The sequence below is a fragment of the Hyla sarda genome, chromosome 7, assembly GCF_029499605.1.
Source record: "Hyla sarda isolate aHylSar1 chromosome 7, aHylSar1.hap1, whole genome shotgun sequence".
Classification (NCBI taxonomy): domain Eukaryota; kingdom Metazoa; phylum Chordata; class Amphibia; order Anura; family Hylidae; genus Hyla; species Hyla sarda.
Genome location: NC_079195.1, coordinates 51,253,039 through 51,280,768, shown reverse-complemented (window position 1 = coordinate 51,280,768; position 27,730 = coordinate 51,253,039). Strand labels below are relative to the sequence as shown.

Here is a 27,730-nt window from a genome sequence, read left to right as displayed (position 1 = left end):
CCTCAGGAAGTGTTCGGTACTAGCACAGTACAGGCAGAGATTCTCCATGCGGCGTCGTGTCCTCTCTTGAGGTGTCAGGCGAGACCGGTCGACCTGCATAGCCTCCACGGCGGGAGGCACAGGAACGGATTGCAGGGGACCAGAGGAGAGAGGAGCCGAGGAGAAGAAACGCCTCGTGTGAACAGAGTCCATATCTTGGCAGAGCTCCTGACGCCTTTCGGAAAAACGCATGTCAATGCGAGTGGCTAGGTGAATGAGTTCATGTAGATTAGCAGGGATTTCTCGTGCGGCCAGAACATCTTTAATGTTGCTGGATAGGCCTTTTTTAAAGGTCGCGCAGAGGGCCTCATTATTCCAGGATAATTCTGAAGCAAGAGTACGGAATTGTACGGCATACTCGCCAACGGAAGAATTACCCTGGACCAGGTTCAACAGGGCAGTCTCAGCAGAAGAGGCTCGGGCAGGTTCCTCAAAGACACTTCGGATTTCCGAGAAGAAGGAGTGTACAGAGGCAGTGACGGGGTCATTGCGGTCCCAGAGCGGTGTGGCCCATGACAGAGCTTTTCCAGACAGAAGGCTGACTACGAAAGCCACCTTAGACCTTTCAGTGGGAAACTGGTCCGACATCATCTCCAGGTGCAGGGAACATTGGGAAAGAAAGCCACGGCAAAACTTAGAGTCCCCATCAAATTTATCCGGCAAGGATAGGCATAGACCAGAGGCGGCCACTCGCTGCGGAGGAGGTGCAGGAGCTGGCGGAGGAGATGATTGCTGAAGCTGTGGTAGTAACTGCTGTAGCATAACGGTCAGTTGAGACAGCTGTTGGCCTTGTTGCGCTATCTGTTGTGACTGCTGGGCGACCACCGTGGTGAGGTCAGCGACAACTGGCAGAGGAACTTCAGCGGGATCCATGGCCGGATCTACTGTCACGATGCCGGCTGGCAGGTAGTGGATCCTCTGTGCCAGAGAGGGATTGGCGTGGACCGTGCTAGTGGATCGGTTCTAAGTCACTACTGGTTTTCACCAGAGCCCGCCGCAAAGCGGGATGGACTTGCTGCGGCGGTAGTGACCAGGTCGTATCCACTAGCAACGGCTCAACCTCTCTGACTGCTGAAGATAGGCGCGGTACAAGGGAGTAGACAGAAGCAAGGTCGGACGTAGCAGAAGGTCGGGGCAGGCAGCAAGGATCGTAGTCAGGGGCAACGGCAGGAGGTCTGGAACACAGGCTAGGAACACACAAGGAAACGCTTTCACTGGCACGATGGCAACAAGATCCGGCAAGGGAGTGCAGGGGAAGTGAGGTGATATAGGGAAGTGCACAGGTGAACACACTAATTGGAATCACTGCGCCAATCAGCGGCGCAGTGGCCCTTTAAATCGCAAAGACCCGGCGCGCGCGCGCCCTAGGGAGCGGGGCCGCGCGCGCCGGGACAGGACCGAGGGAGAGCGAGTCAGGTACGGGAGCCGGGGTGCGCATCGCGAGCGGGCGCTACCCGCATCGCGGATCGCATCCCGGCTGGAAGCGGAATCGCAGCGCCCCGGGTCAGTGGATCTGACTGGAGCGCTGCAGTGGGGAGAGTGTAGCGAGCGCTCCGGGGAGGAGCGGGGACCCGGAGCGCTCGGCGTAACAGATGCTACAGCAGATTCTACCACAGCTTCAGCAACCATCTCCTCCGCCAGCTCCTGCACCTCCTCCGCAGCGAGTGGCCGCATCCAGCCTCCGTTTATCATTGCCGGACAAGTTTGATGGGGACTCTAAACTTTGCCGTGGTTTTCTCTCGCAATGTTCCCTGCATTTGGAGATGATGTCGGACCAATTTCCAACTGAAAGGTCAAAGGTGGCTTTCGTGGTCAGTCTTCTGTCTGGGAAAGCCCTGTCATGGGCCACACCGCTCTGGGACCGCAATGATCCTGTCACTGCCTCTGTACACTCTTTCTTCGCGGAGATTCGAAGTGTCTTCGAGGAACCAGCCCGAGCCTCTTCTGCCAAGACTGCCCTGCTGAACCTGGTCCAGGGTAATTCTTCAGTAGGCGAGTACGCCATCCAATTCCGTACTCTCGCCTCCGAATTGTCCTGAAATAACGAGGCCCTCTGCGCGACCTTCAAAAAAGGCCTATCCAGTAACATCAAAGATGTGCTGGCCGCACGAGAAATCCCTGCTAACCTGCATGAACTTATTCATCTGCCCCCCCGCATTGACATGCGTTTTTCCGAAAGACGTCAGGAGCTCCGCCAGGATATGGACTTTGTTCGCACGAGGCGGTTTCTCTCCCCGGCTCCTCTCTTCTCTGGTCCGCTGCAATCTGTTCTTGTGCCTTCCGCCGTGGAGGCTATGCAAGTAGACCGGTCTCGCCTGACACCTCAAGAGAGGACACGCCGCCGCAATGAGAACCTATGCCTGTACTGTGCCAGTACCGAACACTTCTTGAAGGATTGTCCTATCGGACCTCCACGTCAGGAAAGACGCACTCCGATTCCGCACAAAGGTGAGACAGCTCTAGGTGTGAACTCTGCTTCTTCACGTCTTACTGTGCCTGTGCGGATTTCTTCTTCTAACTTCTCCTTCTCAGGTGTGGCCTTCTTGGATTCCGGATCTGCAATAAATTTTATTTTGGCCTCTTTCGTTAACAGGTTCAACATCCCAGTGACCAGTCTCGCCAGAACCCTCTACATCGCCTCTGTTAATGGTGAAAGATTGGACTGTACTGTGCGTTACCGCACAGAACCCCTCTTAATGTGCATTGGACCCCATCACGAAAAGATTGAATTTCTGGTACTTTCTAACTGCACCTATGAAATTCTTCTTGGACTACCTTGGCTGCAACGCAATTCCCCTACCCTTGCCTGGACCACCGGGGAAATCAAGAACTGGGGTACTTCTTGCCACAAAAAATGCCTTATGTCTGCTCCCAGTCCTGCCAGTCAAAACCCTATGGCTCCTCCGATACCAGGTCTCCCCAAGGCCTATCTAGACTATGCTGATTTTTTTTGCAAAAAACAAGCAGAGACTTTGCTTCCTCACAGGCCTTATGACTGTCCTATTGATCTCCTCCCTGGTACTACTCCACCCCGGGGCAGAATCTATCCTCTGTCTGCTCCGGAAACACAAGCCATGACGGAGTACATCCAAGAAAATTTAAAAAGGGGATTTATCCGCAAGTCTTCCTCCCCTGGCGGAGCAGGGTTCTTCTTTGTCTCCAAAAAAGACGGTTCCTTACGACCATGCATTGATTATCGCGCTCTTAATAAAATCAGTATAAAAAAACGCTATCCCCTGCCTCTTATCTCGGAACTCTTTGACCGCCTACGTGGCGCCAACATCTTTACCAAATTGGATTTAGGAGATGCATATAATCTCATCCGCATCAGGGAAGGGGACGAGTGGAAGACCACGTTTAACACCAGAGATGGACACTTTGAATATCTGGTTATGCCCTTTGGGCTTTGCAACGCCCCTGCCGTCTTCCAGGACTTTGTAAACAAAATTTTTCGTGATTTATTATACACCTGTGTTGTGGTCTACCTGGACGATATTTAGATTTTTTCTTCTAACCTAGAAGAACACCGCCGGCATGTCCGCATGGTTCTTCAGAGACTCCGGGATAATCAGTTATATGCCAAGATGGAGAAATGTCTCTTTAAATGCCAATCTCTTCCCTTCCTAGGATATTTAGTCTCTGGCCAGGGACTCCAAATGGACCCGGACAAACTATCAGCCGTGTAGGATTGGCCATGCCCCTCCGGACTCCGAGCTATCCAACGTTTCTTGGGGTTTGCCAATTACTACAGACAATTTATTCCACATTTTCCACCATTGTGGCCCCAATTGTGGCCCTAACCAAGAAAAACGCCAACCCTAAGTCCTGGCCTCCTCAAGCGGAAGAGGTGTTCAACCGTCTCAAAATTGCCTTTTCTTCTGCTCCCGTACTCTCCAGACCTGATCCATCTAAACCCTTCTCACTGGAGGTAGACGCCTCCTCGGTGGGAGCTGGAGGTGTACTCCTACAGAAAAATTCTTCCGGACATGGTGTTACTTGTGGTTTCTTTTCTAGGACCTTCTCTCCGGCGGAGAAAAACTACTCCATTGGTGATCGAGAACTACTGGCCATAAAACTGGCCCTCGAGGAATTTAGGCACCTGCTGGAGGGGTCCAAATACCCAGTTATTATATACACTGATCACAAGAATCTCTCTTATCTTCAGTGTGCCCAACGGCTGAACCCTCGCCAGGCTAGGTGGTCGTTGTTCTTTGCCCGTTTTAACTTTGAGATTCATTTTCGCCCCGCTGACAAGAACATTAGGGCTGACGCCCTCTCTCGTTCCTCGGATGCCTCTGAAATGGAAGCCTCCCTGCAACACATTATTCCTCCTGACTGTCTGATCTCTGCTTCCCCAGCTTCCATCAGACAAACTCCTCCTGGAAAGACCTTCGTCCCTCCACGTCAGCGCCTCAGGATTCTCAGGTGGGGATACTCCTCACACCTCGCCGGCCATGCTGGCGTAAAAAAATCCGTCCAGCTCATCTCTCGTTTTTATTGGTGGCCTACCCTGGAAGCAGATGTTGCTGATTTTGTTCGGGCTTGTACAGTCTGTGCCCTGGACAAGACTCCTCGCCAGAAGCCTGCCGGTCTCCTTCATCCTCTGCCTGTTCCTGAGCTACCATGGTCTCAGATTGCTATGGACTTTATTACAGACTTACCTTTATCCCATGGCAACACAGTTATTTGGGTGGTCGTTGATCATTTCACATTTTATTCCTCTTCCAGGTCTTCCTTCTGCGCCACAGTTGGCGAAACAATTTTTTGTGCACATTTTTCGCCTTCACGGACTTCCTATGCATATCGTCTCGGATAGAGGCGTTCAATTTGTGTCGAAATTCTGGAGGGCCCTCTGTAATCAGCTTAAAATCAAATTAAACTTCTCGTCTTCCTATCATCCCCAATCCAATGGGCAAGTGGAGAGAGTTAATCAGGTTCTTGGTGACTATTTGCGACATTTTGTTTCCTCCCGCCAGGATGATTGGGCCGATCTCCTACCATGGGCCGAATTCTCGTACAATTTCAAAGTCTCTGAGTCTTCCGCTAAATCCCCATTCTTTGTGGTGTACGGCCGTCACCCTCTTCCCCCCCCTCCCCACTCCCACGCCTTCTGGTTTGCCCGCTGTTGATGAGGTGACTCGGGACTTCTCCACCATCTGGAAAGAGACTCAAAAATCTCTCATACAGGCTTCATCCCGGATGAAGAAACATGCCGACAAAAAAAGAAGAACTCCTCCTGACTTTTCTCCTGGAGACAAAGTGTGGCTCTCCGCCAAGTATATCCGCTTCCGTGTCCCCAGTTATAAACTGGGACCATGTTATCTTGGACCTTTTAAAATCAAATGCCAAATCAACCCTCTCTCCTACAAACTCCTTCTTCCTCCTTCTCTCCATATTCCCAATGCTTTTCATGTCTCTCTCCTTAAAATCCTTAACCGCTTCTCTCCTAAGGTTGTTGCTCCTACTCCTGTCTCCGGGTCCTCAGACATCTTCTTGGTCAAAGAAATTCTTGCATCCAAGACGGTCAGAGGTAAAAAAAAAAATTCTTGTAGATTGGGAGAATTGCGGCCCGGAGGAGAGGTCATGGGAACCCGAAGATAACATTCTTGACAAGGACCTTATCTACAAATTTTCAGGTTCTAAAAAGAGGGGGAGACCCAAGGGGGGGGGGGGTACTGTTACGCCGAGCGCTCCGGGGCCCCGCTCCTCCCCGGAGCGCTCACAGCGTTCTCCTGTTCGCAGCACCCCGGTCAGACCGGGTGCGCTGCGATAATGTCCCTAACCGGGATGCGATTCACGATGCGGGACGCGCCCGCTCGCGGTGCGCATCCCGACCCGCTTACCAGACTCGATCCCCGTCTGTGCTGTCCCGGCGCACGCGCGCCGGTTCTTTGCGATTTAAAGGGTCGGTGCGCCACTGATTGGCGCATGGTTTTTAATTAGTGTGTTCACCTGTGCACTTCCCTATATTACCTCACTTCCCCTGCACTTCCTTGCCGGATCTTGTTGCCATTATGCCAGTGAAAGCGTTCCTTGTGTATCCCTAGCCAGTGTTCCAGACCTCTTGCCGTTGCCCCTGACTACGATCCTTGCTGCCTGCCCTGACCTTCTACTACGTCCGACCTTGCTCTTGTCTAATCCCTTGTACCACGCCTATCTCAGCAGTCAGAGAGGTTGAGCCGTTGCCGGTGGATACGACCTGGTTGCTACCGCCGCTGCAAGACCATCTCGCTTTGCGGCGGGCTCTAGTGAAAACCAGTAGCAACTTAGAACCGGTCCACCGACACGGTCCACGCCAATCCCTCTCTGACACAGAGGATCCACCTCCAGCCTGCCGAATCCTGACAGCAAGGTCGCAGACCAGTAGAGGAGTACTGTGCAGATTTTAGAAAGTGATATGTGGCCATCAACTGGAATACTCCAGCCTTGATTTGCCAGTTTAGATTGGGATTATCTGACACCTTAAAAGACGTACTGGTGACTTACCCCTCTCCTGACACCCTTGACTAAGCCATAATGTTAGCTGTCCATTTAGATAGACATCTGCGCAAACAAGAGTGTTTATCTTCCTCCAATTCTCCTCCTTTGCTTGACTCTTTACCTTTCTACAATAACCGCCCTTTGCCTGAGCTGGAGCCCATGCAAATAGGGTCAATTTGTACCCCCAGAGGAGCGCAGAAAGTTTAGTCAACTAAACAGCCTGTGTTTTTACTGTGGGGAGAATACACACTTAATTGCCTCCTGTGTCAAGCGTCTGCGTCCAAGTGGCAATCGTGGAGGCCACTTGGGCACTCAGGTATGTCCTGCCTCTTAGAGAGCTACTTCTGGGACTGTCATCGTGGTTACGGACCCGTTGCCTAGGGCAGGTACATAAGTAGGGAGGGAAAGGGGAGTGGGCGAGAATAGAATATATGTGATGCTCAACATCTAAAGCATAAGGAGGGGGGAGGCTTTCTGAGACTCATCTGACCACCCACTGCATGATTGCAATGGTCTGATGAGTTAAGATGGTGACAGGAGCTCTGTTTACATTCTCCATGCTCCTCTGTTGCTATCCCCTGGTATGATCTTCCTTCCTTCTGGATTGCAGATATCATTGATTAGTGATATACCAAAGAATAGCACTGAACAGTAATAGCATTCAATAGATTGCTATAAATTGTTTCCTGTGGGGACTTAAAAAATGTATTATAAATAAATAAACATATTTTGTACCACCACATGAAAAAATGTCCTAGCTATTAAAATATAGCATTATTGATCCCGTACGGTGAACAGTCACAGTACATCCCAGAAAAAATGGAATAAAAAAAAGGTCAAAAACTGATGAAAGAAGCTAAAAACTACAGATCGTAGCACAAAAAATGAGCCCCATACAGCCCCGTATATGAAAAAAGAAAGACATACTTATTTTGTTAAAAAAGTTTGAATTCTTTTTAAAAACATGTTCAAAAGTAGAAAAGCGTGTGTCAGGATTCGGCAGGCTGGTGGTGGATACTCTGTGTCAGTGAGGGATTGGCGTGGACCATACCAGAGGACCCGTTCTAAGTTGCTACTGGTTTTCACCAGAGCCCGCCGCAAAGCGGGATGGTCTTGCTGCGGCGGTAGCAACCAGGTCATGTCCACCGGTAGCAGCTCAACCTCACTGACTGCTGAGACTGGCGTGGTACAAGAGGACTAGACAGGGGTGAGGTCAGATGTAGCAGAAGGTCAGGGCAGGCGGCAAAGGTTCGTAGTCAAGGGCAACGGCAGAAGGTCTGGAAACACTGGTAATGGACACACACACAAACGCTTTCACTAGGCACAAGGCAACCAGATCCGGCAAGGACAGGAAGGGGAAGTGGGTTTTTATATACATGGTGCAGGGAAGCTAATTGACGCTGATTGGCCAGGCACCAATTAGTTGTGCACTGGCCCTTTAAATCTCAGAGAGCCAGCACGTGCGCGCCCTAGAGAGCAGGGCCGCACGTGCCGGGACGTGACAGCCGGGGAACGGGACAGGTGAGTAGATTGGGATGCGACCCACGGGCGGGCGCGTCCCGCTACGCGGGTCGCATCCCCGCCGGCAGTGACAGTGCAGTGCTCCCGGTCAGCGGGTCTGACCGGGGTGCTGCAGAGAGGAGAACACCGCGAGCGCTCCGGGGAGGAGCAGGGACCCGGAGCGCTCGGCGTAACAGCTTATAACCATGGGTATCTTTTTAATCACACTGACTCACAAAATAAAGAGAACACTTCAGTTGTACCGTAAAGAGCTCCTCTCCAAGGGTGGGGGCAAAAGCGCACCTAGGATGGTTAAGTAGTAGGGCATGATACAGGAGATTGCGGTCCCTGCAGTCAGAAACCACTCGCTTGATCACTCTTTTATTCCCTATACTGTGGATAGGGGAATATTTTCAGTTTCCCACAGTACCCCTTTAAGAGCAGCCCACGGCAGCTCAGGCACTATGGCGCCCACACTTTAAATGCAATGGAACTTTCTTCCTTTTGATATGGTGGGTGGTTTGGGAATGGAACTCCAAGACGGCTGCCTAAACTGTCCATTTCATAACCTGCCGCTGTTTGAGTCTTTCATGAGGGCCACCGTTGTGCTCATGAAAGCAGAGTGGCTGCTATGGGGTGTACTGTGGCTGTTGAAGCAGCAGTATGGCTGTCACAGGGCATTGTGGGTGCCATCAGTTGCATTGTGGCTGTTATGGAAAATATGTCATGCAAAATGGAGTAGTAGAAGATGCCTGGGAAGTAAACTCTGTATGGATGCATCATACCCTTCAGGCCAGTCTTGTCTAGATGGAAAAGTGAACAACACCAATAAGAAATACATTATGTGAATGCAGATCATTTCATTTTATTGTTGATTTTCTGGCTGCGCTCATCAGTATTGCATTTACCTATTCAGTGTATTGTGATAATGACAGGTCATGTCCCTTTGGTATGATGGGTTATTTTTAGAGATAATCTGAACATACTTAATAACAGTGGTTAACGTGTTGTTTTACACGTATGAAGCTACAGATGTATGCCAAAGGGTTAACAGAACCTTTGTGAAATAGTTAACATTCTGAACAAAAATATTACAAAAATAACCTCTATACTTGGAAAGAGTTCATAGGTTATTTGAGATTTCTGTCACTGCTGTCCCTTCAAATTTCATTTAAAACATTTTTTGGTACACAAGAACCATTTAATGAGTACGGAAGAATGCAGCATGAATTCCAATGCAGTTCTCCCTGGCCAGGACCCTCGTGTTCAATATCCCCTTCTCATCACTTGTATACAGGTTCCTGAATTCAAGTCTCCAAAAAGCTTTTTCTTCTTTAGTGGAAGGAGTAACTTGTGTCTGATGGCAGATTACTTAAGATGTTATTTACATGGGGAAACTCAAAAGAAGGTTCAATCAAATTGGCACCTGCTGATTTTCAACGCTGTAGCTGTCACTGTAAGAATACATTGCATGTTCTGTCCTCAGATATTTGCTGCAATGTAAAATAGAAACCAAATTGTTATCCTCGACTTTGTGATTAGACCGCAGACATTTCTTTATGGAAAGTGCAACACTGACAGTAAAATATGGATGTTTTATCTAAAAATGGTTCATGTCTGGGCCAATGGAAACACTAAATACTTCTGCATTGGAAAACACAGTGTTTAAAATCTAACTTTTATTTCACTATTTGAAAAGTTACCATTTTTGGAGTCATAAAGAGAAAAATTCATAATCACATAGCAGAAGTTAGAAAGAGTTAATAGTCCACATAGTCACCCTTTTACAGTGGTTCGGAAAATATTGTGTAAATATTATTAAAAATGAGCAATGTTTACAAAAAAATTGACTCACTGAAATGTTTTATATCTACTTGCACTTTTTACTTACACAGTATGGCGCCACCTGGTGGCCAAATTCTATAGTAATGTACATGTCCATCTACTGCGCTGAGTGCTGGTGGACATGCATGCTTAGTCAATCTTCAAACTGCTGGATCTTCTTTCCTAATTTTGGTCACAATTGCATTCTTGTTGTTTGTCAGGGAGGGGTTATAGACTATTCTGTAGCAAATCAATAAACAAATAAATACTACTTCTGAGAATTGACTTGTGAGTAAGTCCTATTTCTACAGACTGCATCAGAGCACATGATACAGTTTTTATCTATCTATTTATAGGAGAACCTACTGGGGACTTTATTTATGGCTGCCAGAGGTGGAAGGAAACAGACTAGGGAACTTTTTGGAAACCAAATCTACAGCTACTTCCTGGGGGGAAGGAGACTTACTTGTGCTGATGTACACGAGAAATAAGTAAAAGACATATAGTGGGAGATTTATCAAGAAATGTCTATGTTAGATCAAATTTACACCCTTTTTTTTTGTCTATACTTTGACTAGCGTGTGCCTTATTCATCAATAATGCACAGCGTAATGATGAATAAGGTGCCGCTCCCTTTAGTGTGAAAAGTTGTCTAACATACACCTTTTCTAAAAAAGAGTCAGACCAACAACCAGAGGCCTGGGTTCTCAACCCGTGGTACACGTACCCATAGGGGTACGCCATGGGTTGAGCGTTGGTATGCGAAAGCGCCGACAAATACTGGCCATGCACTGGCAAGTACATGTCAGCACATAGCCGGGCAAACCTCCAGCTGTTGCAAAACTACATTTCTCAGCGTGCAGTGACAGAAGGACATGCTTATTAACATTTGACCGCTAAGCGGTCACTGAGACCCTAAATTTCCCACCCAATATAAAACTTAACGTTTAATGAGCCAAGATTAAAATAACCTCACACATATTGATCCATAATGCATTGATTGGCATGACACTGCATGCTATAGAAGTGAATTGAAAAAATAGACTGTGGCTGCAGTCCACAGTCTATAGTGTGAGACAATTAAAAATCTAACACATTGCCCGCCCGCCCGACGTTTCGCCACAGGCTGTGGCTTTATCAAGGGCTAAGAGGCAAATGGCGTGCAAACAAGCCTTGCAGGGGTTTAAATAACCTCCTGTCTCTAACGTCATTAGAACATGTCACTTCCTGTATTAACATGACATCTCATTGGTTACAATCACATGCAAACTAATGATTGACCGCTTCCTGGCCAATAGAATTTGGACCAGGATGCATCTTGCTATATTCGTTTGATTGACAGCATCCTTGACCAACCAGCTGAGACCAATCAAGCTTCTGAACTCCTCATTGGTGCCGGAAGCTGTACACGTATGTGCGCCAACGGTCCTGCGCTAACTGATAGCTTCCCGAACCTCCGATATGAACGCATGCGCAATACGGATGCGCAGAAGAACGTGCGCGAGTACTTAGTCATATACAGCCACTGCTGGGAGGCTGCGCGACAGACATATGCGCCGGTACTTAGCCGATTTGGCATGTGATTCACACATGGCTGTTGTGATAGAGCTGTAATACACAATATAACCACTCATGTGAACAACGACTGCATAGCAAGTAATAACTAATTTGAGAACACTAATTAGGTTACTATCTGGTAATAGGGCGACCAACCTAGCAACGTAGGTATAGTATCAAGTAAAAATATGTTATTCATAATACCGCTGAATTAGTGTAATCGATAGTAAAAAAGGGGGGAGCAAATACTCATCTGTTCTACATAGATATAGTCATAATTAATATCATCAACGGAAGTAATTCATAAATAGGATTAATAAAGGCTTATAGCGGCTCTTCTATATAGTACCAATTGTAATAAGTGATTCCTGTCCTACAAGAAGGCTGCATAGGTGAAGCCTTCATTCAGTCCATTTGGGCTTTGGGATTTTAATCTCCAAATCCATCGGGCTTCTTCTTGAAGCAGTCTGGTGTTAAGATTGCCACGTCTCGGACCCAGTTTGCACTGGGTAATGCCACAGAAACGTAATTCAAAGGGAGCATCATTGTGTACAGTCCTCATATGCCTAGCAATTGGCGTATCTTGATAGGTGTTAATAGTACTCATGTGTTTTGAAATACGTCTACGCAATTGTTGGACTGTCTTTCCTACATAGATTTTAGGACAATTGCATGTGGCTAGGTACACTACCCCCATCGTTTGACAGGTGATGAAGTCCCTAATTTGATATTTCCGATTATCAATCGGATTAGAGAATTCTTTTGTACGTGGCATAAATTTGCAAAAATTGCACCGTCCACATGGATGTGATCCTTGGATTGATGATTTCAACCAACTGGATGCAGACTCCTCTGCATAAAAACTCCTAACTATTTGATTTTGAATATTAGGTCCTCTACGATAGGTTATGGAAGGGTGAGTAGAGATCACCTCCCTAAGGTCATTGTCCACCTGTAAAATAGACCAATATTTCCTAAGTATATTCATGATTTTTTGATTGTGTTGATCAAAAGTTCCGATACACCTAATGATCTTTTGGCCACTGTTGTCTTTAGCCAATTTATGATCACGTAATAATTCAGATCTCGGAGTCGCCCTAGCTCTGGCGAAGGCCTTGTGAAGGACTTTCTTAGGATAACCTCTATTGGTGAAGCGTCTATACAGGAGATCACATTCTTCTTGAAATTTAAAAGGATCAGAGCAATTCCTTTTGGCTCGTAGATATTGACTGATTGGGATACCTTTCTTCAATGGTACAGGATGATGACTTTTCCAATTAAGAAAAACTATTGGTTGACGTAGGTTTACGATATATGGAAGTGTGAATGTGACCAAGTGAATCAATAGTGATAGTGAGGTCAAGAAAATGAAGAAATTTATCGTGAATTTCAGAAGTAAAGTGCATATTAATATGATTAGTGTTCAGTGCTTGAACAAAGGATTGAAATAATTGTGTAGTGCTGTCCCAAAAAATCAATATATCATCTATATAACGACCCCAAAATAAAATGTGAGAATTGAATTCTTGAAAAGTGTCAGAGAAAACGTGAGTGTCTTCCCACCACCCTAAGAATAAATTAGAATAATTCGGTGCACAAGGAGTGCCCATAGCAGTGCCCTTCAACTGAAAATAAAAGTGCCTATCGAAAAGGAAAAAATTGTGAGTAAGTAGAAAACGTAATAGGGTCAAAACAAATTTGTTGTGTGCTGTATACTGAAGACCTTTAGTAGTTAAAAAATGTTGTACAGCATGAAGTCCCTGTTCATGTTGAATGTTTGTATAAAGAGATTCCACATCCAAACTAGCTATAAGAGTACCTGGAGGGAATGTGATCTCCTGTAATTTCTTCACAGTATCCTTGGTATCCTTAATAAAGGACGGAAGAGAGGAAACAAAAGGGAGACGTCAACCATACAGAAAAAATACTGGTACTTTTAAATCTGAGAATACCCCTAGACCACAAGGCTATTCACAACCATGCCCACCTCATATTACTCAAGGAGGTGGTCATCCCTCCATGCACTCACATGGATTTTTATCCTCTGCTATACCCAATCCTGCAGAGGTACATATGACCCCAGTGATACCTGGTCCTATAGTAACAACAGCTCCCCCACGGGCACCTGGCATTCCAACGATTACCCATATGGGAGGACTACCACAGAATCCTCCTCATCCTTTTTTAGAACCAGGCGTCCAATTGAGGGATCGCGACAAATGGGGATACAATCCAATTCCCAGACAATAACTGATGCTACCAGTGACCAATTGCAAATTTGTAACCTGTCATCCCTAGTTCTGAATGAACATCATTTGTCCGTATTACAAAAGGGGTTATCATTTACCCCTACACCACCTTGCAATATTTTTACTTGGACTAAAGATATAAATTTATTTGGCAGGAAGCTCGCTCTGCACAAATTTCACAAAAATCTTGCTAAAAATCTTGCTACCAATCCTGCTGTGAACAGACAACAGGATCAGCAAGTTGTTACTATGCTAGAACAGCTAGAAGAAGAAAGTGAGACAGGAATTGTCTCAGTTGAAGCTCCCTTCTCTAATCTCAAACCCAAGTCAAGTTTTACACCATCCTTGTCACAATACTCTAATATTGATACTTTCGTTAAGATGGTTACACACGAGATCAGTTCCCTAAGGTCAAGGACTCCCCATATTCCATCTAACTTATCTACGGAAGAAATCCGAGCACTTGATGAAATACAACAAAATAATGAGATTGTTTGCAAACCCTCTGATAAAGGAGGAAACATTGTCCTGATGGATAAAAGTTATTATAAGGCTATGGTGATGAGACTGTTGAATGATGAAGATACATATCGTAAACTTGACCATAACCCACTTCAGGAGTTTAATCAGAATTTACGTACAATTTTACAAGAGGCAAGAATAGACCAATTGATAACAGAAGAAGAATTTAAATATCTCTTTAATCCATCGCCAACAATAGCCACCTTTTACGCTCTTCCCAAGGTGCACAAACGGAGTTCCCCTATCCCTGGCAGACCCATTGTTTCAGGGTGTGACAATATTACACAAAATATCAGTCACTATGTAGATCAGTTCTTGACCCCTTTTGTTTCCTCTCTTCCGTCCTTTATTAAGGATACCAAGGATACTGTGAAGAAATTACAGGAGATCACATTCCCTCCAGGTACTCTTATAGCTAGTTTGGATGTGGAATCTCTTTATACAAACATTCAACATGAACAGGGACTTCATGCTGTACAACATTTTTTAACTACTAAAGGTCTTCAGTATACAGCACACAACAAATTTGTTTTGACCCTATTACGTTTTCTACTTACTCACAATTTTTTCCTTTTCGATAGGCACTTTTATTTTCAGTTGAAGGGCACTGCTATGGGCACCCCTTGTGCACCGAATTATTCTAATTTATTCTTAGGGTGGTGGGAAGACACTCACGTTTTCTCTGACACTTTTCAAGAATTCAATTCTCACATTTTATTTTGGGGTCGTTATATAGATGATATATTGATTTTTTGGGACAGCACTACACAATTATTTCAATCCTTTGTTCAAGCACTGAACACTAATCATATTAATATGCACTTTACTTCTGAAATTCACGATAAATTTCTTCATTTTCTTGACCTCACTATCACTATTGATTCACTTGGTCACATTCACACTTCCATATATCGTAAACCTACGTCAACCAATAGTTTTCTTAATTGGAAAAGTCATCATCCTGTACCATTGAAGAAAGGTATCCCAATCAGTCAATATCTACGAGCCAAAAGGAATTGCTCTGATCCTCTTAAATTTCAAGAAGAATGTGATCTCCTGTATAGACGCTTCACCAATAGAGGTTATCCTAAGAAAGTCCTTCACAAGGCCTTCGCCAGAGCTAGGGCGACTCCGAGATCTGAATTATTACGTGATCATAAATTGGCTAAAGACAACAGTGGCCAAAAGATCATTAGGTGTATCGGAACTTTTGATCAACACAATCAAAAAATCATGAATATACTTAGGAAATATTGGTCTATTTTACAGGTGGACAATGACCTTAGGGAGGTGATCTCTACTCACCCTTCCATAACCTATCGTAGAGGACCTAATATTCAAAATCAAATAGTTAGGAGTTTTTATGCAGAGGAGTCTGCATCCAGTTGGTTGAAATCATCAATCCAAGGATCACATCCATGTGGACGGTGCAATTTTTGCAAATTTATGCCACGTACAAAAGAATTCTCTAATCCGATTGATAATCGGAAATATCAAATTAGGGACTTCATCACCTGTCAAACGATGGGGGTAGTGTAGCCACATGCAATTGTCCTAAAATCTATGTAGGAAAGACAGTCCAACAATTGCGTAGACGTATTTCAAAACACATGAGTACTATTAACACCTATCAAGATACGCCAATTGCTAGGCATATGAGGACTGTACACAATGATGCTCCCTTTGAATTACGTTTCTGTGGCATTACCCAGTGCAAACTGGGTCCGAGACGTGGCAATCTTAACACCAGACTGCTTCAAGAAGAAGCCCGATGGATTTGGAGATTAAAATCCCAAAGCCCAAATGGACTGAATGAAGGCTTCACCTATGCAGCCTTCTTGTAGGACAGGAATCACTTATTACAATTGGTACTATATAGAAGAGCCGCTATAAGCCTTTATTAATCCTATTTATGAATTACTTCCGTTGATGATATTAATTATGACTATATCTATGTAGAACAGATGAGTATTTGCTCCCCCCTTTTTTACTATCGATTACACTAATTCAGCGGTATTATGAATAACATATTTTTACTTGATACTATACCTACGTTGCTAGGTTGGTCGCCCTATTACCAGATAGTAACCTAATTAGTGTTCTCGAATTAGTTATTACTTGCTATGCAGTCGTTGTTCACATGAGTGGTTATATTGTGTATTACAGCTCTATCACAACAGCCATGTGTGAATCACATGCCAAATCGGCTAAGTACCGGCGCATATGTCTGTCGCGCAGCCTCCCAGCAGTGGCTGTATATGACTAAGTACTCGCGCACGTTCTTCTGCGCATCCGTATTGCGCATGCGTTCATATCGGAGGTTCGGGAAGCTATCAGTTAGCGCAGGACCGTTGGCGCACATACGTGTACAGCTTCCGGCACCAATGAGGAGTTCAGAAGCTTGATTGGTCTCAGCTGGTTGGTCAAGGATGCTGTCAATCAAACGAATATAGCAAGATGCATCCTGGTCCAAATTCTATTGGCCAGGAAGCGGTCAATCATTAGTTTGCATGTGATTGTAACCAATGAGATGTCATGTTAATACAGGAAGTGACATGTTCTAATGACGTTAGAGACAGGAGGTTATTTAAACCCCTGCAAGGCTTGTTTGCACGCCATTTGCCTCTTAGCCCTTGATAAAGCCACAGCCTGTGGCGAAACGTCGGGCGGGCGGGCAATGTGTTAGATTTTTAATTGTCTCACACTATAGACTGTGGACTGCAGCCACAGTCTATTTTTTCAATTCACTTCTATAGCATGCAGTGTCATGCCAATCAATGCATTATGGATCAATATGTGTGAGGTTATTTTAATCTTGGCTCATTAAACGTTAAGTTTTATATTGGGTGGGAAATTTAGGGTCTCAGTGACCGCTTAGCGGTCAAATGTTAATAATATTGGATTTACCCTCCACTCATAGGTCCCCTTTGTTGCATTAGAAGGACATGCTGGGACTTGTAGTTTTGCAACAGCTGGAGGCACACTGGTTGCAAAACACAGAGTTTGTTACTTAACTCAGTGTTTCCCAACCCATGTGCCTCCAGCTTTTGCAAATCTAAAACTCCCAGCATGCATGTTCTGTCAGTGCATGCTGGGAGTTATAGTTTTGCAACAGCTGGAGACACACGGGTTGGGAAACACTGAGTTAGAAAACAGATAATTTTTCCCAGTGTGCCTCCAGTTGTTGCAAAACTACAACTCCCAGCATGCCTAGGCAGTCTGGGCATGCTTGGAGTTGTAGTTTTGCAACAACTGGAGGAGAACAGATTGGGGACCACTGTGTAGTGGTCTCCAAACTGTGGCCCTCCAGATGTTGCAAAACTTCATCTCCAAGCAAGCCCAGACTGCCTAGGCATGCTGGGAGTTGTAGTTTGGCAACAGCTGCAGGGTCAGATGTTACAGAACTACAACTCCCAGCATGCCTGGACTGTCTGGGCATGCTGAGAGTCGTAGTTTTGCAACATCTGGAAGAGCACAGATTGGAGACCATTGCACAGTGGTCTCCAAACTGTGGCCCTCCAGATATTGCAAAACTACAACTCCCAGCATGTCCAGACAGCCAAAGGCTGTCTGGGCATGCTGGGAGTTGTAGTTTTGAAACTCCTAGAAGCAGCAGCGAAGATTAGTGACGATCTTCACTGCTGCCTGTGATGCCGCCCCCGCCCCCGCCCCATTGCCTCCCCCATCCCCGGTTTTATAATTAACTGGTCCCGGGGCTCGGGGTCCACGCTACTTCTGGCTCCTGCGTTGTCCTGCGTGCTGCGCTGTGCACAGCCGTCTCCTGCTTCCATGGCCAGTCCAGGACGCATTGAACTATAAGGGCGTTTTACAGAAGCGCCTATAGTTCAATGCGGCGCTCAGGCTCGGCTGATTGACAAAGCGAAGAGTCGTTGGCTCCCCGCCCTGTCAGTCACTCTTGTGGGCCGCCCACATTGTGCAGGCGCCGACAAGAGGCCCGGGCTTCCGTCCTCTGCGCTCCGGCACATGAATGACGTCATCATGATGTGCCGGATCAGACTGATGAAGAAGACAGAAGAGAAGAGGCCATGGACCGCACGGGAACCAGGTAAATATGTTTTTTCTTCTTCTATTCCTTTCTAAGGGGGCTACTTATAACGACCTAAGGGGGGTTCTGCTGGCTACCACTACCTAAAGGGGGCTGCTGCTGCTGGCTATCGCTACCTAAAGGGGGCTGCTGCTGCTGGCTATCACTACCTAAAGGGGGCTGCTGCTGGCTATCACTACCTAAAGGGGGCTGCTGCTGCTGGCTATCACTACCTAAAGGGGGCTGCTGCTGCTGGCTATCACTACCTAAAGGGGGCTGCTGCTAACACCTAAAGAGGAGGATAATACTGTATATGGGGTACTGAAACTATATAAAGGGGGATCTACATACAGGGTGTAGCTATCTACAGGGGGCAGCTATGTACACGGGGACCTACCTACAGGTGGTACCTCCCTACTCCGGGCACCTGTGTAATGAGGGAAACTATGTGAAGGGACCTGTCCACTTTCTGGAGCGACCTAACTACCTAATGGGTGGGGGACGGACCTACCTACTCTTCCCCAACACACTTATCTAGCCACTCTAATATTACTGTATGGAACGTTATAGGTACAGGAAAAGTGTGGAGCCTAAAATGTTTGTCTGGCAGGTTCTGTGGAGACAAATTGTGAAAGGAAGAAGTCGTCATGATGGTCTGGGCCGGAAGGAGAAGAAAACGGAAAGTGAATGCCTCCAATCAGAGAAGACGTCACCTAATGTAACTGTAAGTAATCCCTTATATGGTCTGCAGAGCCTGTGTAGAGCTAATATCTACCACTATACAGTAACAGTATGATGGCAATATGTATGGTGATAATATTCCTCCTTGTATACTGGTATTATTGGTAATATTGGTCTCAGTATACAGAATTTGGTTAGTAACAGTATGATGGTAATATGTATGGTGATAATATTTCCTCTGTCTTTCTCCATTGAACTAAAGGGCTCTTGTTTTTCTTGTCCTGTGGTTTACATTTTTTTTTTATTGATAATTGGGAAAATAGCGGGCAAGCCCTTGGGTGGGGGGGGGGGGAGTCAAGGGGAGGGGCCCATGCCTTAAGCTGTATAAGGGGCCCCAAAATTTCTGATGGCAGCCCTGCCGGCGGCTGCCACAATGCTGCAATGCTGTGGGGCTGGTAGGAAATTATTTCCAGGGCTGCATTTTATCCCCAGTCCGGCCCTCATGAAAACTATTAAACAGGAGACTTACGCTGTATGTCTCAATGCTCAGTGAATGCCTGCCACTCTGTGTCCAGCCCAGGAAGTGTAAGACCTCAATTGTTCAGCTGCGCTTCTCTGTCCCACTTCTCAATGATATACAAGCTGAGACCTGCACACCCCACACCAGACATGGCCAACAGTTCGTTACCTGGCAGAATGAGCAGAGGAGCTGGCCAATCAGTTGCTCATGGACTGCAGGAGGACAAACGGCCCCACCAATCCCTGTTTGCTATTCTCAAGACACATTCATCTGAAGATGTGGCTCAGACACTGATATCCTGTAAGACAAAAACAGCAGCAAGTGCAATGAGAAGATAGACAAATAGACAACACTCAGGCTGTTCATAAAGGGGCTCAATAAGCAGAATAGTAGTAGTAGTAGTAGTAGTAGTAGTGGTTTTAAAATGTTCCAGACCAAGGTCCCTGGAACATCAAGGAAACAATGCTGTTCAGTAGAGTGAACTGAACCCACAGAACCCAAGTTCGGTCAGAACTTTGCTAAAGTTTGGTTAAGCTAGAACTTGAACCTAAGGTGGTTTAGTTCTGAAGAACCTGCTTAAATAACATCTGCAACATGGCAGAAAGGAGAAGAAGTAAGGCCTATTTCATGTTCATTCTCAACGCTAGAAATGTATATTTATGTTAAACCCAGCTACAAATGCTATGTGTTGGATTAAACCCAGAAAATACAGGTAATTTGGCATAAAAGTTGACTCTCAATGGGGGAGATTTATCATAACATGTGCAGAGGAAAAGTTGCTGAGTTGCCCATAGCAACCAATCAGATCGCTTCTTTCATTTTGCAGAGGCCTTGTTAAAAATGAAAGAAGCGATCTGATTGGTTGCTATTGGCAACTGGGCAACTTTTCCTCTGGACAGGTTTTGATGAATCTCCCCCAATGTGTTTAAAGCATATTTAAGTTACAACCAGGCAGAAATGCTATAGGTTTGATTAAACCCAGAACATACAGGTAACTTGGTCTAAGATGCCTAATCCATGTTCACTCTCAATGCTTTTAATTTGTATTTATGTTAAAACGCAGGTCAGCCCTCTGCTAAACTTGCATTGTATTGCAGCGAGATAGCTTTCTATGGGCTTGTCTTGCAGTCACACTGCTGGAATTTGTAGTGCAGCAACTGGGCAGAATAATGCAGGTGACAGGTTACTGTCTGAGGTCAGCCCACTGTACAATGCGTTAATAAAATTGCTTTCAATTGTATGTGTGAAGGCTTTCTGGAATCAGTAGGTCTACAGTTGTGCACTGCTCTTTGCTCACCTTTTTCTCCAAAATGGTAGCCACAATGTAGTGCATAGGGTTTTATCAGCCTCTTATACCCCAATGCTGTCTCCTGATTGTCTTGGGAGCTGTATGTCAAATAATGCAAGCAATGATTGGCTAACCTGGGGTCATGTGACCTTGCTTCTAGCTTCAATGTATGCTGGGCTACCCAGACATAATCTCAGTGTTACTTTCTCATCATATAAAACATTCAAGCACCAAAATACCATGTGTTCATCATCCCTTCTGTTATAATAGTGCTGTTGTGGTGAGGGTGTTGGAAGGGCAGATGTTATTAACCCTTAGGGCAGATGGCATTAACCCCTTTGTGTTCGTGGTGCCAAGGTGTGGTTTACCTAATTCACCACCTGAGGTATAGCCAATGATTTCTGGGCCAGGTGCAGGGGAAATAATCATTCCAATGCAAGGTTACGGAACAACAGCTTTTTACTGAGGCAGACAAGGTGTTAAACTCTTTACAGCTCAGTTTAGGCCCAAGGAGATGCACGGTGAACTTTAGAAAGCTTATTGCTTGCTGGGACTTGTAATGGACTTGGACTGACTTATGCAACCCACGCTGACTATCTTGACTAGACTTCTCCCCTGTATTTGTGCTTACCACCTGGCTTTGACTTTCACCTGCAGGGGTTAACTTGCAGCAAATGCGGGACTGCATGATAAGGCCTTGGGCCTTCTTCAGGAACACCAGACAAACTTCTTAGGTCCTTACACAAGCTGTACCTCAGCATGCACTGACTAGCACTCTAGCTCCTCTCTGGTATAAAAGGGAGCAATTTGGGAGGGATCCCATTAGCCAGATAAGTCACAACCTCCCCTTACACTTTCCTTGGTAACATAGCCATTAGCAACAGTGTTTAAAGGCACAATAACATATTAATACATAACATAACGTTGCATTAACCCATACATAACTTAAAGGGGTACTCTGATGGAAAACTTTTTTTTTTTAATCAACTGGTGCCAGAAAGTTAAACATATTTGTAAATTACTTCTATTAGAAAATCTTAATCCTTCCAGTACTTATTAGCAGCAAATTCTTTTTGGATTTATTTTCTGTCTGCCCACAATGCTCTCTGCTGACACCTCTGTCCAGAGCAGGAGAAAATCCCCATGGCAGACAAATGCTGCTCTGGATAGTTCCTAAAATGGACAGAGGTGTCAGCAGAGAACACTGTGGACAGACAGAAAATAAATCTGCAGTATTAAGCAGCTGATAAGTACTGGAAGGATTAGGATGTTTTAATAGAAGCAATTAATTGATTTAAAAAAAATGTTTTCCACTGGATTACCCCTTTAATATGGTAGAGAGAGTTCTGAGGAGTATGGGGCCAGTGGACATTGACTGAGTCTGCCCAATAGGACTGGCAGTGGTACAAAAGGGAACCTTCTGTACTGGGACACTACACTGTTGCCAGGCTATTTTCATAGCTAGCCTAGTTTAAAAGTTAGGCCACTTTTACCCCAAATGTAGTTCTCAGCCACATTACTGTGTTCTACCAAAAAAGGAAATGGAAATATGAGCTGTTTTTAGGTAACAAGTCTCTGCAACCTAACTACATTGAACAATGCAATTTCAGATGATGGCAGCAATGTGCCATCTATAATCTTAACAATCTATTTACTCGTATGCTTTGTCTGGTACTTGTCACCTTGAACTACAATCAGGATGATGTAGAGCACAATGAGATATGATTTTAACCTAAGTTGTTGCACTTTTTTTTTTTTATTCATTCCATGGTCACTTTGTAAGATAATCATAATACACCATGATAATGTTGATTATAATAAATACGAAACCATTCCCAGCTTACCAAAATCATCATTGCAGCAATGGAGACCTTACATTTAGAAATTCAAAAATTACAGTCCAGTAGTCTAGCTCCCACTTACCAGAGACGTGTCATAATAAGAAGAATTCCCCTCCATTGTCCACAATAGAAGTTAATAGCAGACTTTTAGCCAAAAATGAAAGTTTCACGTTGATCTTGAATCTACTTGTATAGGAGAGGTGCCTTAGTCTATAGGTGTCTAGAGGGAGGGCACAGTAACAGGAAATAGCCAGTTCACACAAACAAAGCAGCAGCGTTATGGGGGACTCAGGATATTTACCACCGAAACAAGCACAGATCCTTGGTAAGTATGTCCATTACTGTCTGGTAGGTAAGTTCTAAAGTCATCTTCTCTTGGATAACCCCTTTAAATCAAAATGCCCTCATTTGAATTTTAGAATGATTTTTTTTTTGTACCAGAGCAGTTTCCCTTTAATGTACAGTATTAAGTGGATTAGCAATTTGCTTTACTGTAAACAGTTACATGTTGTCTACAAATGACCACACTCATTCTCAGCAGTTGCTTTAAGTGCTCTCCTTAAAGGGGTACTCCGGCGCTAAGACATCTTATCCCCTATCCAAAGGATAGGGGATAAGATTTCCTGATCGCGGGGGTCCCACCGCTGGGGACCCCCGTGATCTTGCACGCAGCACCCCGTTAGAATCAGTCCCCGGAGCGTGTTCCCTCCGGGTCTGATTACGGGCGATCACGGGGATGAAGCATTGACGATCACATGGGGGCAGAGCCACACATCACAGTGCTCCATCCCAGTGATCACAGTAATCAGACCCGGAGCGAACATGCCCCGTGGACTGATTTTAACGGGGTGCAAGATCACAGGGGTCCCCAGCAGTGGGACCCCGGCAATCAGGCATCTTATTCCCTATTTTTTGGATATGGGATGAGATGTCTTAGCGCTGGAGTACCCCTTTAAGTTACATGATCCTTGCATTAATTGATGTTAATGCTCAGGGCTTACAGTATAACAGAGAAACAAACGTCTCTATTCTCAACATATAACATTGGATTTCATTGTTAACACTAAACATGTCATCTTTGTGTACTCTCTCTGTCCATGGCCTTTTCCAAACAATAGTTCAAGATCTCCATTCTTTGGTAGCATTCTCCTGAGAGATCAATTATTTCAGGAAGACCTTTGATAGAATACATTGTTGCAGAAGGCCTGGTCACAAATTGTATCAATGCTTTGAAGGGGTCTATAAAGTATAAAAGTATATGGAGGAAAGTCACTCAGACTAAGATCTATCTTACATCTGATTTGTCATCTTAGCAACGCTATTAACAGATGCTGGCATTAGTCATGCTGAACATGTGGAGCGAGAAGGTGAAAAAGTCAAGAGCAGAAGAGGCAAACAAGTAAGCAGCAGACTCATGAAGTGGACCTCAGGGGCACCGGGTCAAGAATAAATCATCATGACGGCATGATGGAGTTACTGTAGATAACAGCATAACTTAACCCCTTGGTTAAGTTTTGCTTTAAATGTACGTTATGGTAACGTAGTACATAACGCACCATGACACTGGACCGGTGCTCGCATCATGCACGGTAAGTCCCGGCTGCTGTCAGCAGCCAGGTACCCACCGGTATTGGCGGACATCAGTGATCACCTTGATGTCCGCCATTAACCCCTCAGATGCAGTGATCAATACAGATCTGTGGCAGTGTGGCACTTAAAATAGATGATCTGATAGCCCCCAGCCCTGCCGCGGGGATCCGATCATTCATAATGGTGGACGAAGGTCCCCTCACCTGCCTCCATCTTCTGTTCTGGTCTGAGATCAGAGCAGATCGCCGATAATACTGATCAGTGCTATGCCCTATGCATAGCACTGTTCAGTATCTGCAATCAAGTGATTGCAATAAATATAAAAAGTGTAAAAAAAAGTTTTAAAAAAGTTAAAAAAATTTGAAAAATCCCCTCCCAAAATAATTTAAAATGTCCCTTTTTCCCATTTTACCCCCAAAAAAGTTTAAAAAATTAGAAAAATCCCCTCCCCAAAAAATTTAAAATGTCCCTTTTTCCCATTTTACCCCCAAAAAAGCGTAAAACATTTTTTTGTAAACATATTTGGTATTGCCGCGTGTGTAAATCGTGAACGACGTAAACATGAAAAAGAAAAAAGTCAAAAATTGCTGCTTTTTTGTCACATTTATTCCCCCAAAAAATTAATAAAACTTTTATGAAAAGTTTCATATTAGCAAATGTATCAAAAAAAGTACAGATCACGGCGCAAAAAAAAAGCCCTCATACCGCCTCTTATACGAAAAAGTGAAAAAGCTATAGGTCGTCAAAATAGAGGGATTTTAAACGTAATAATTTGGTTAAAATGTTTGAGATTTTTTTTATTGCGGTACAATAATACTTTTTCATGTAAATTGTACAGCGTGAAAACAAACCTTCCAAAATTTGTAAAATTGTGGTTTTCTTTTCAATTTTGTCACACAATTAGTATTATTTTGTTGCACCATACATTTTATGGTAAAATGAGTGTTATCATTACAAAGGACAACTGGTCATGCAAAAAAACAAGCTCTCATAATCATCTGTGGATGAAACTATAAAAGAGTTATGATTTTTAGAAGGCGAGGAGGAAAAAACAAAAATTCTAAGATAAAATTGGCCTGGTCCTTAAGGGGTTGCAAGTGTACTCTGCTTTTTGTTTTTTTGTTTTTAATTAACTGGTGCCACAGTTAAACAGATTTGTAAATTAGCACAATAAACGAAAAGGCCAGCACATTAAAATCCTGAGTTTATTGATATCTTGTTAAAATTCCATAGAAAGGGCAGGTAGGGGAGTGCATCAGGTAATATCACATACAGTTCAACAGCTTGGAAAGTGGGTCCCTTCACGCTAACACGTTTCGGGTCAAGTACCCTTAGTCATGGCATACTAAGGGTCCTTGACCCGAAACGCATTGGAGTGAAGGGACCCACTTTCCAAGCTGTTGAACTGTATGTGATATTACCTGATGCACTCCCCTACCTGCCTTTTCATTGGAATTATAACAAGATATCAATAAACATTTTAATGTGCTGGCCTTTTTGTCTATTGTGCTGTTTGTCCTGAGGATTGCCGTGTACTGGCTTCTTCTTTCTACTAGATTTGTAAATTATTTTTATTTAAAAAATCTCAATTTTTCCAGTACTTATCAGCTGCTATATGCTCCACAGGAATTTCTTTTCTTTTTGAATTTCCTTTCAATCTGACCATAGTGCTCTCTGCTGACACCTCTTTCCATGTCAGGAACATGTCTTCAATGTTGGTCATTATGGGCGGGGATCAGCTGCACAGGGACAGGCTTTGCTCCGAAGTACACTTCATACACCCTCACCCGAGCCATAGCGCAATTGTATGTCATGGGTTGGACAGGGAGTTAAAAAGGTTATTTTTTTTCTTTAGAAATTCGGTCCACTAATTTCTATGTTAGTTACAGAAACAGTGAAGCAAGCATGAGTTGGAAATAACTCTTTGTCCTAAGGTTTATATTACATTGGAGAATGAATTGGTTGAGCAAGGGATCAAAATCATTCAAATTTCCCCAGAAATTGGCAATTTTGCTAATCCGATCACTACTACTCACAGCCCTACATAGCCGCTCCGCTCCTGCCTTGTCCATCATGTTCTATACTGTACTGTTGCTGCTCGGAACGCTACAGAGCACAGGGTAAATTTTCATGAAACCTAAAGGACCTCAGAGTGTTGGGTCCAATATCCAATAAAGACTTTGATCCCAGAAAACAATGCTTCAACCCAGTAATAAAATATTAATTTGGCTCCTAATAGGCAGAAGGATAAAATTCTGCATTCAGAATTGTAATAAAACTATTACACTTTTTAAAATATGCAATTATGGTGTGGAAATAAAAATCTAAAAGATATAGGCCAGGGATACACTGTGACTTGTGAACTATTAAAGGGGTATTCCAGGAATTTAAAAACAGAGCTACTTTCTTTCAAAAACTGCTCCCAGCTCAGTTCCATTGAAGTGAATGGAACCATGTTGTAAAACCACACACAACCTGGAGACAGACATGGAGTTGTTTTTGAAAGAAATAAGCTGTGTTTTACTATTCCTGGATAACCTCTTTAACCCCTTAAGGACTCAGCCCATTTTGGCCTTAAGGACTCAGACAATTTAATTTTTACGTTTTCATTTTTTCCTCCTCGCCTTCTAAAAATCATAACTCTTTTATATTTTCATCCACAGACTAGTATGAGGGCTTGTTTTTTGCGCGACCAGTTGTTCTTTGTAATGACATAACTCATTATATCATAAAATGTATGGCGCAACCAACACTATTTTTGGGGGGAAATTAAAACGAAAAATGCAATTTTGCTAATTTTGGAAGGTTTCGTTTTCGCGCCGTACAATTTATGGTAAAAATGACATGTGTTCTTTATTCTGAGGGTCAATATGATTAAAATGATACCCATTATTACATACTTTTCTATTATTGTTGTGCTAAAAAAAAATCACAAACTTTTTAACCAAATTAGTACATTTATAATCCCTTTATTTTGATGACCTCTAACTTTTTTTATTTTTCCGTATAAGCGGCGGTATGGGGGCTCATTTTTTGCGCCATGATCTGTACTTTTTTTGATACCACATTTGCATATAAAAAACTTTTAATACATTTTTTATAATTTTTTTAAAATAAAATGTATTAAAAAAGTAGCAATTTTGGACTTTTTTTTTTTCGTTCACGCCGTTCACCGTACGGGATCATTAACATTTTATTTTAATATTTCGGACATTTACGTACGCATGGATACCAAATATGTCTATAAAATTTATTTTTGACGCTTTTTTGGGGTAAAATAGGAAAAAACGGACGTTTTACTTTTTTATTGGGGGAGGGGATTTTTCACTTTTTTTTTACTTTTACTTTTACATTTTTTAACATTTTTTTACACTTGAATAGTCCCCATAGGGGACTATTCATAGCAATACCATGATTGCTAATACTGATCTGTTTTATGTATAGGACATAGAACAGATCAGTGTTATCGGTCATCTTCTGCTCTGGTCTGCTCGATCACAGACCAGAGCAGAAGACGCCGGAAGAAGGAAGAAGGAAGAAGGAAGGTGAGGGGACTTCCGTGCAGCGTTCTGAATGATCGGATCCCCGCAGCAG

At 44.1% G+C, this 27,730-nt stretch overlaps 1 long non-coding RNA gene across 3 annotated transcripts in view; it reads right to left on the bottom strand.

Annotated features, from left to right (window-relative positions):
• Nucleotides 1-8,334: 8,334 nt before the first annotated feature.
• Nucleotides 8,335-27,730, bottom strand: part of LOC130281604 (uncharacterized) — a 79,449-nt gene continuing 60,053 nt past the window's right edge. For all 3 annotated transcript variants that reach the window (XR_008846052.1, XR_008846050.1, XR_008846051.1), the window contains 2 exons: nucleotides 19,586-19,715; nucleotides 8,335-9,512 (listed from right to left, as the gene is read on the bottom strand). This is a non-coding gene — a long non-coding RNA (uncharacterized LOC130281604). The remainder of the gene's footprint in view (nucleotides 9,513-19,585; nucleotides 19,716-27,730) is intronic.